Source organism: Rattus norvegicus, chromosome 4 (genome assembly GCF_021556685.1).
Source record: "Rattus norvegicus strain SHRSP/BbbUtx chromosome 4, alternate assembly SHRSP_T2T, whole genome shotgun sequence".
NCBI classification, from domain to species: Eukaryota; Metazoa; Chordata; class Mammalia; order Rodentia; family Muridae; genus Rattus; species Rattus norvegicus.
In genome coordinates, this window is record NC_141537.1 from 43,456,767 (window position 1) to 43,466,686 (window position 9,920).

The window sequence follows — 9,920 nt, forward strand, 5'->3', positions numbered from 1 at the left end:
GGCCCACACTCCTGAGTGCTGAAAGAGGTTCAACATGGGGCCAGCTCTCCAGAGTGCCACATCCAGTAAGGGATGGAGCTTGTATTACACAGCCCCTGGACATTGGGCCCAGTGGTTGGCCCAACCATGTACATTCCCAAGTTCTCTAGTAGTAAGAGGAGCCATGAACATCCACACTGATCTGGCATTGCCCTAATCAGTAGCTTAGGCCTCACTATGGGCCCAGGTGACAGGACTGGCCACTCACAGCAGGCTACTCCTCTCTACTCTGGACTCTGCTGCAGTCTTGTCTCTCTTCATAATGGTCATGCTTCTCTACTACCCCTGTTCTCCCATGTGACCACCACATACTTGCATATTGTGGTAACTCCAGCTGGTGGGCCCCTGGGTGACATCTGCTATTCACCCACACTACAGTGCTTGGTGGCAAGCAGGTATATATGACCCACTTATTCTATGCACTGGAGGGCAGGTCTGTGGGTGGCAGGGTGGCAGGGTGGCCCACAGGTCTTGGTCTGTATTCCCTGTTCTGTGCTGATTTGACTTGATTTGATTTTTATGAATCCTAGGCATAAAAGATCTTTGGTCACCAACTCAGGCATCAAGTTAGAATGAACAAAGGCCTGCCATCTCTTTTGCCCCTGACATATAAGAATACCATCACCAACAAGGTGTTTCTTTGTCACTGCCAAGGGTTTCTCAATTCTTCATGAGGTCACAGTTATCCTGATACTTATAGTAAATAAAGACCAAACAAAGAAAGAGAATAATATATCAGTTTCCCTTATGGCCTTAGATGCAAAAAATAGTCAATAAACTATTCACAAACTGAATTCAAGATTACATCCAAATAAGTGATTTTTCACAATGATCATGGAGGCTTCACCACAGAGATGGAGGTATGGCTCCATATACAAAAAATAGTAAATGGAATATACTATATAAATGGTTCTCAAACTTTCTACAGCTGCAAGTTTTTAATATAATTCCTCATGGTGTGATGAACCCCCAACCAAAAAATTATTTTTCTTGCTGCTTCATGATTGTAATTTTGGTACTGTTATAATACAAATATCTGTGTTTTCTGATGTTCTTAGGCTAATTAATTCTATGAAAGGGTTCATTCGACCCCCCAAAGGGGTTATCAGCCACATATTGAGAACTACTGTACTATATAAATAAACTGAAGGAAAAAACATGATCATCCTACTAGATTAAGAAAATGCCATGGACAGAATCTACCATGATACAATACCTAGAGGGATGAGAGATACAATGCACATGCCTCAACATAATAAAGGCAGTTCACATTAAGCACATAGCCAAATCAACTTAAATAGAAATTCAAAATCATTCCGATTAAATTAGGAACAGACTAAGATTGTGCACTCTCTCCATACTACTCAATATAGTACTTTAAATCTTAGCTAGAACAGTAAGCCAACTGAAGGAGAACAAGGGGATACAAATTAGAAGAGAAGAAGTAAAGATACTTTATTTGTACATTATATAATGGTATATATAAGTGACCCTAAAAGTTCTGCCAGGAAATTCCTACAGCTGATAAACACTTGCAGAAAAGTAACAGGATACAAAATTAACATACAAAAATTAGAAACTCTTCTATATAATGGAGATATGGAGTAAGAAAAAAATTAGGGAAACAATACCCTTCAAAATAGCCTTAAATAATATAAAATACTTTGGGTAACTCTAAATAAACAAGTGAAAATTTTATATGACAAAACCTTTAAGTCTTTGAAGAAAGAAATTGAAGAAAATGTCAGAAGATGGAAAGATCTCCCATGCTCATCAATTGGTAGGTTTAATATAGTAAAACTGAGCATCCTACCAAAACAATATATAGCTTTAATGCAATTCCCAGCAAAATTTTAACACAATTTTTCATAGACATTGAAAGGACAATTTTCAGCATCATATGGGAACACACACACACACACACACACACACACACACACACACACACACGGATAGCTAAATGTCCCTGAATTAATTAGAAAGAAAGAAAAGAAAACTATTGAAAGTATCAACATCTCAAATCAATTGAACTGTACAGACCCATCCTGGTAAAAACAGCTTGGTATTGGCACAAAAGCAGCCATATTGATCTACGGAATAGAACTAAAGTTGCAGAAATAAATCCACAGTTCTACAGAAAGCCAGAAAGCTGTTTATTATTAAAAATAAAGAAGCCAGAAATACACACCAGTAAAAGCATCTTCAACAAATGGACTGGTGGAAATGGTAGTAGCCCAACAGTGACTAGTGCAACTCGAAGCACATTTTAGAAGAAGGAGCCCATGTCTAATACTGACTGGATTGTCAAGAACCAGAGGCAGGTAATAAAAGGTGAAGAGATGTGAGAAAGAACCAAATATGACTGGAAGAAAGAGGAATCAATGAAATTACTCATAAGGATAGTCTGCTGTATTCATAGCTGTGTGCCTAATTGTCATCAGCAAGGCATCATCCAGCAAGTGATATGAAAAGATGCAAGCACTAATTGGAGGTAGAAGAACCCTGCAGAAGAGGGCAAGGAAGAACTGTAGAAGCCAAAAGGGTAGAGGACACCAGGAGAACACTGCCCACGGAATCAACTAAGTAGGCTTCATGGGAGATCACAAAGGCTGAAGCAACAAAGATGGCTCCCATATTGGTCTGAGATATGCCCTCTGCATATATCTTGTGGTTGTATAGTTTGGTGTTTTCGTGGATCTCACAACACTGGGAGTGGGGTGGAGGTGCCTCTGACTCTTGTGTCTTGTGTCTGCGACCTTTCCCTCCCACTGGGTTGCCTTGTTCAGCCTAGATATGAGGGGTTATGTTCAGTTTTGTTGTAACTTATTTAGCCATGTCCAGCGGATATCCCTAGAAATCATGCTCTGGTTTTTATTTGTTTCTTTAGCTGGTTGGTTTTTTGGATTGGTCTTTTGTTGTTGCATTTTCTGGAAACAAAATAGAGTGAGTAGATCTAGGATAGAGAGTATGGGGAAGGACTGTGAGGAGCAGTGGGAGGGGAGACTGTGATGGGGATGTAATGTATTAAAGAAGAATTAAAGAAAAACACAACTGCTGAAGGTATCACCATCCAGAATCAGACCCATCCTAATAAAACCAGCCTGGTACTGGCACAGAAACAGACACGTTGATCAATGTAATAGAACTGAAGGTACAGAAATAAGTCTACAAGCCTATCAACTGATTTTTTTTTAAATAAAGAAACCAGAAATACACACCAGAGAAAAGATAGCAGCTTCAACAAATGGTACTGATCAAATTGAATAGCAGCATGTAGAAGAATCTAAATAGGCACTTGCCACCCTCCCCAAAATTCAACCTCAAATAAATCTGCAACCTCAACATAAAGGCAGATTCACTGAATATGGAAAGATAGTACAGCATAGTCTTGAACTCACTGGCACAAAAGAAGATTTTATGAACAGAACCCCAATAGCACAGGAACTAGGAACAATTAATAAATGGCACCTCATAAAACAAAATGTTATTTATAGCAATGAATTTTGGACAAAGATATGGCCTACAAAATGGGACATATTTTTTTTACCAAATCCATGTTCAAAAGAGAGCTAATACTCAAAATATACAAAGAATTAAACACTCAAAATATATAAAGAATTTAAGTAATTGGACATCAAGAAATCAAATAACCTATTTTAAATATGGAGTACAGATCTAAATAGAGAAGTCTCAAAAGAGGAACCCAGAGCCTGTGGAACAACTAAAGAAATGTTCAGCATCCTTAATCATCAGGGAAATGTACATCAAAACAACTTATACCAATGAGAATGGCCAAGATCAATAAAACAAATGACATCTCATGTTAGCAAGGATACGGTATAATGGAACACTCATCCACTGCTGGTGAGAGTACAAACTGGTAAAGCCACTATGGAAATCAGTATAAGGGTTTCTCAGGAAGATTCAAATCAATTTACCTAAAGGTAAAGTTGTATCAGTTTTGAGCATATACCCAAAGGATGTTTCATCTTGCTACACTGGATTCAGACACTGGATCAGCCATGTTTATTGCTGTTCTATCCATAGAAGCCAGAAGTTGGAAACAACCTTTATGTCCATTGGTGGATGAATAGATAAGGAAAATGTGGTAATATTTAAGAGCAGAATATTACTGATGTTAAAAAATGAAACTCAAGATGGATGATCAAAATGCAAATGCTTCACTCCTTCTTTAAAAGGGGAACAAGAATATCCTTGGCAGGGAATAGGGAGACAAAGATTAAAATAAAGGCAGAAGGAACACCCATTCAGAGCCTGCCCCACATGTGGCCCATACATATACAGCCAACCAATTAGACAAGATGGATGAAGCAAAGAAGTGCAGGCTGACATGAACCGGATGTAGATCTCTCCTGAGACACAGTCAGAATACAGCAAATACATAGGCGAATGCCAGCAGCAAACCACTGAACTGAGAACGGACCCCCTGTTGAAGGAATCAGAGAAAGGACTGAAAGAGCTTGAAGGGGCTTGAGACCCCATATGAACAACAATGCCAACCAACCAGAGCTTCCAGGGACTAAGCCACTACTCAAAGACTATATACATGGACTGACCCTGGGCTCCAAACTCATAGGTAGCATTGAATAGCCTAGTAAGAGCACCAGTGGAAGGGGAAGCCCTTGGTCCTACTAAGACTGAACCCCCAGTGAACGTGATTGTTGGGGGGAGGGTGGTAATGGGTGGAGGATGGGGAGGGGAACACCCATATAGAAGGGGAACGGGAGGGGTTAGGGGGATGTTGGCCCTGAAACCGGGAAAGGGAATAACAATTGAAATGTAGATAAGAAATACTTGATAAAGAAAAAAAAAAAAAAGAACAAAAATACCAATAAACCATGGCTCCCAGGTACTAAACCACCATCCAAAGAGTATACATGGACAGAAAGAGTATCCATGGCTCCAGCTGCATATGTAGCAGAGGATGGCCTTGATGGGCACCAATGAGAGGAGAAGCCCTTGGTCCTGCCAAGGCTGGATTCCTGAGTATAGGGGAATGTCAGGGTGGTTGGGTGGGGGAACATCCTCATAGAAGAAGGGGGAGAAGTATGGAATAGAGAGTTTATGAGCATGAAACCAGGAAACAGGATAATATTTGAAATGTAAATAAAAATATCCAATAAAAATAAAAAATGAAAAAACAAAAAAAATGAAATGTGTAGGTAAATGGGTGCAACAACAGCAACAACAACAATAACAAAAACCATCCTGAGTGATGTAAAGCAGACTCAGAAAGATAAATATGCTATGTATTTTCATATATTTGAATATTAGCTGTTGAATTCATTGGTAGGCAAGCTACAATCCTTATAGCCATGGAAGTCAAGAGGAGAGTAGGTGAATAGTGGGGAGAACTGGATCTCTCTAGGAAGGGGAAATAGATTAGATAACTTATGGATAGATAAATGGGAAGTTGAAACTGGAGGATCAAATAGAAGAGGGAAGGAAGAGGAGCAAGAGATAAAATATTAGTCAGGGCAGTTGAAAGTAAGGCTCATCTGAGGAGCTGTATAGAGAACTAATACAGCGGACACTTCTATAATATATGCATATGTGAAGGTGGTCTAAACAAAGCTGCCAAATAGCGAGGGGGACAGCACCTCAACCGAACACCTCTCATCACTGCCTCAACCAAACACCTCTTGTCACTAAATATTCTGTTTAAAATGCTGTTTTCTAGGTCCTGTAATAATTCTAAATTAAGATGTCTTCTTGTTTGGAGTTAAAGCTGATCATATTTTGAACATTATCACCTTACAGATGGAAAGATCAAAATTACTTTTCTACTCCATAGGTTATCCCTTCATTTACTCACCCTTTCCTTCCACATGTTATATGTGAATTAAATGTGTGAAAGACATGTCTGTCTTATGAGAAGTCATTAGTCTAGTATTTTATCTTAATTTAATGTTGTTTGTGAATATGCAGGAGCTGGAGATGTGGCTTAGAGGTTAAGAGCACACTGACTGTTTTTCCAGAGGACCAGGCTTCACTTCCTAGTACCCACAGAGCAGTTCACAGCTGTCTGTAATTCAGTTCCAGGAAACAGGCATCATCACACACTCATATATGCAGGGAAAACACCAACATACATCAAATAAAATAAAATAAATAAAGTGCGTTGCTGAGAGTGAGATGTGAGGTTTCAAGAGCACACACCATTGTAGGTTCTCTTCATCTGCCTTGTGTTTGTGGATCAGAGGGAAGCTCTGTCGGCGCCTGTACCGACACGGTACGGAGAATCGGGTGAAAGCCTGTGGGATTAAAGAAACACACACACACATGTTATTCGTGTCAAGCCAGAAGAGGAAGTGCCTCCTGTAACTTTATTCACCAAACTATATACCCCAAGTATACCAAGTAGAAGCACAGTGGGAAACCCTGGCTGGAGACTTCGGTAACAAAAGACCTACGTGACCTGAATAAATTAGGGAAATATCCAGGAAGACCAGCCTAATTCTTAAAGACAAAGACTGAGAAGACAAAAGGCAGGAATGAATTGACCACCACCCAGGTGTGTGGTACGGGGCCAGACTGCTCCTTTCTTAGGAACAAAAGGCTTCCACATGCCTCAGCAGGGCTCAGCAGGGGTCAAACCCTGCAAGAGACCCAGCAGGGTCTTGTTCCGGCAGAAAGCATTCCATGATTGTTATCTTCTTGTGCCATAAATTCATGGGAGAGGCTTTTGTCCAACAATCTCAAGACTTTATGGCAGTCATCTTAACTGTGGCCATACAGTCACAAAGCTGCCAGGCCCAAATCCAATACGGCTCCCTACAATGCTCTCTACTACTGTTCAAGCACCAGGTCTGCCTGCTATAATATGTCCTGCTATGACCACCAACCATGGCCTCTGTTTTACCATGAGCCCCCAAATTATTTCTTTTTACCAGTTGCCTTGGTTGTGCTGTTTTTGTCTCAGCACTAGAAATGTAACTAAAATGTGTGCTACTTACTAATTAAAAGGGAATATATAGTTAATAAATTAATAAAAGAACAATTCACAAACAATTGGTATTTTTACCCATCCATAGGTTACATAATCTGTTCTACTTTTGTTCATTTGGTTTTTGAAATCAGTTTTAACCATAGCTGGCTAAGTGCAAAGGGTAAACACTGACAAACAGCTACTTGGCAGTTACAAAAATGACTATGATTTAATAAAAGGAGAATCCTGATGTCAGCACAACATAGAATGATCTAGGATACTGTGGGAACTCATAACTAAAGTCCATAATCCAGTGACAAGTGAAAAATCGTCAGAGAAAGTATGTAGGAGTTTCCCAGGCATTCTAGCTGGGGTAGGCATACCTAATAATGTCTCTCTCCCTTTTCTCCATGAGTTTAAGAGAACTGCCTATACAATCTGCAATTCATATTTTCCAACAGTCCTGACTTTGGCTTTGGTCCCCATTGCTTCAGTAATCTGTTTCCCTTGGGCCTCCAAGAAATGGTGCCCTCATGTATCAGTCAATCTTTTGTTCGATGACTGTGCATAGTTAGGTACTCTGTTTTTCCTACGATGTTTTCCTCCTATGTTTGTAGCATGTCACTTTTCTGGTACTCTATACAACATATCTTATTCAGCTTAGTTCAGTAGCCCTGGAGTCTCTTAAAATTTATACTAAATATCATTTCTAGGCAATGATATATTTCTAGGCAGTTCTATCTTATATTTGTGTTTCCCATTCAAATGTGGCTATACATTTCAATGTCTAGTTCAAATTTCTTATCTGAGTTCCAGCATGAACAAAACACAATATATTACATGTGCGATGTTTTGCAGACAACTGAAACCTAATGTTTCCAAAATTAAATGTAATCATTCTTGTTTATAAACACGTTACATTTCCAGTAAGTGATACTATTAGCCATCCTTCCACATAAGACATAAGCATAAATATTATCCTTAAAATATTCTCTACTCCATTTACTACCTTCAATAATCCATCAACTTCTGCCTAGTTTACTTCTTACACCTTGAAGTATCTCCATTCAGTATTAACACCACCTATTTTTTTCTGGCCTGTACCTCTAACAATATCAATTTTAAGCTGACCATTCCCTCTGCACTCTTGCTTCCTTCCTTCCTTACCTGCTCAGGTTGTACAGTAATGTTTTCCCCAAAGAGACAGATAGTCTCTTCAGCATCTTTCCAGAGAGAGAAGGTCTCTGCTGCAAGCAGTCAATACTCTGCCAATGTAGCACCAAAACATCCATGGGCAATGTAAATGAATGAGTACAAGTGAGCTCCAACCACTTTCATTACCAAGGAGGTATCCAGCCAGAATTCGCCTGTGAGATATGGCTTTGCAAGCTTCTCTAGGATACAGATATTGAGAGACTCTGTTGGCTAAAGACTTAAGTATTTACAAGCACTCTTACATAAGACATTATGGCTTTATTTCATGATTATTTTGTCACATGAATGAAGAGTCTTGTGCCTGAGCTTTATAGATTAAAAACACAGTCATGGTGTTTAAAGTTTGGACACAGTTACTAAAAGTTATGTACACTATGTATTTCTTTTTCAAAGGATTGACTACATCATACTTTCAATTTTCCCCGTTTGAATGAAGTTTCTTAACTCTTAGAGATTTAGAAGAGACGCTGTGCGTGTTCTCTGTCATAGGCCCAGTTTCTTGTGTATGAACTGGATACATGTCTCTAAAGTGAATGAATAAATTCACACATTCAAAAATAAGAAGTGAAAAATTATTGCTTGCTAGAACTAAATATTCTAATGGTGCCACAAAGCTACTTAAAAATTTTTATTTTTTAAATATCAACTTTTTAAATACTTGGCACATTTTGTATGTGTGTGTGTGTGTGTGTGTGTGTGTGTGTGTGTGTGTGTGTGTGTGTGTGTGTGTGTGTGTGTTTCTCTGTGTGAATGAATGCCATGTTTGTGCAGGTCAAACTGAACCTAAAAGTGGGTATCCGTTTCCTTGAAGCTTAAGTTATAGACAGTTGTGTGCTGCCAAACCAGTCCTCTGGATGAGCATGAAGTGCTCTTAAATGCTGACTTATCTCTCCAGCCTCCTACTAAAGGGTTTTGAACAGCAGGTTGTCAAAAAAAAAAAAAAAAGACTGACTTTGGAGAAAATTATACAGCAAATGTCAAATAATTGTTTGTTACTTATTCCTTTCCCTTGGAATGCTATGTATAGCTTCTTTGTCTACATATTTTTGAATTATTCTAAGTATTCAAATTTCCTGATACTTTCTCAAAACTTATGTTACTGTTATTTTTCTTGTGCATGCATGCACACATGTTTGTACCATTATTTATATTTGGGAGAAGTGAGCTCAGGTTAAATATTCTGGTTTGAATACCAGATACCTTTTATATTCCCCAACTACATGAGAGTTAAGACTGTCAAAAGAGTCCCATGTAAGCATTTCGTTTTGTACATTAAACATTATAGATTTTGTTAATCATTATTATTCTATCAGTTTCCAGTGTTTTAACAATTACTTGGCATGGGAACTGGGCATTATATTAGGACTGGAGATTTGTTTTACCTTTTATTCAGCTAGAGGTGATGTGCATCACACTCAGAAAGCCAGAGGATTGATGAATACACTGGGTATCAGCTGAATCCCTGGCTTATTAGGCTGACTCTGGAATGAACCCTGTGAAAACACTTCTAGACTAAAACTAAACAGGCAAATACATCTTGGTCATTTTAAGGGAATAACAACATCAACTTACAACTGAATTACTTTTTTATCTAAAGCAGAAAGATTATTCTTTATGCTAACTGGGCTGGTGAGGGGCTGCAAGCTAGACATATCGCTTACAGGCAGACAGATTGGCAAAAGAGCACAAATAAATAATGAGGGTAGCAAAATTCTGA

At 38.8% G+C, this 9,920-nt stretch overlaps 1 non-coding gene across 1 annotated transcript; it reads right to left on the minus strand.

The window, feature by feature from the left end:
- Positions 1–556: 556 nt before the first annotated feature.
- LOC148006247 (small nucleolar RNA SNORA48) lies at positions 557–697 on the minus strand. The gene has a single exon (XR_015687352.1). It is a non-coding gene; the product is annotated as a small nucleolar RNA SNORA48 (small nucleolar RNA).
- Positions 698–9,920: the final 9,223 nt, after the last annotated feature.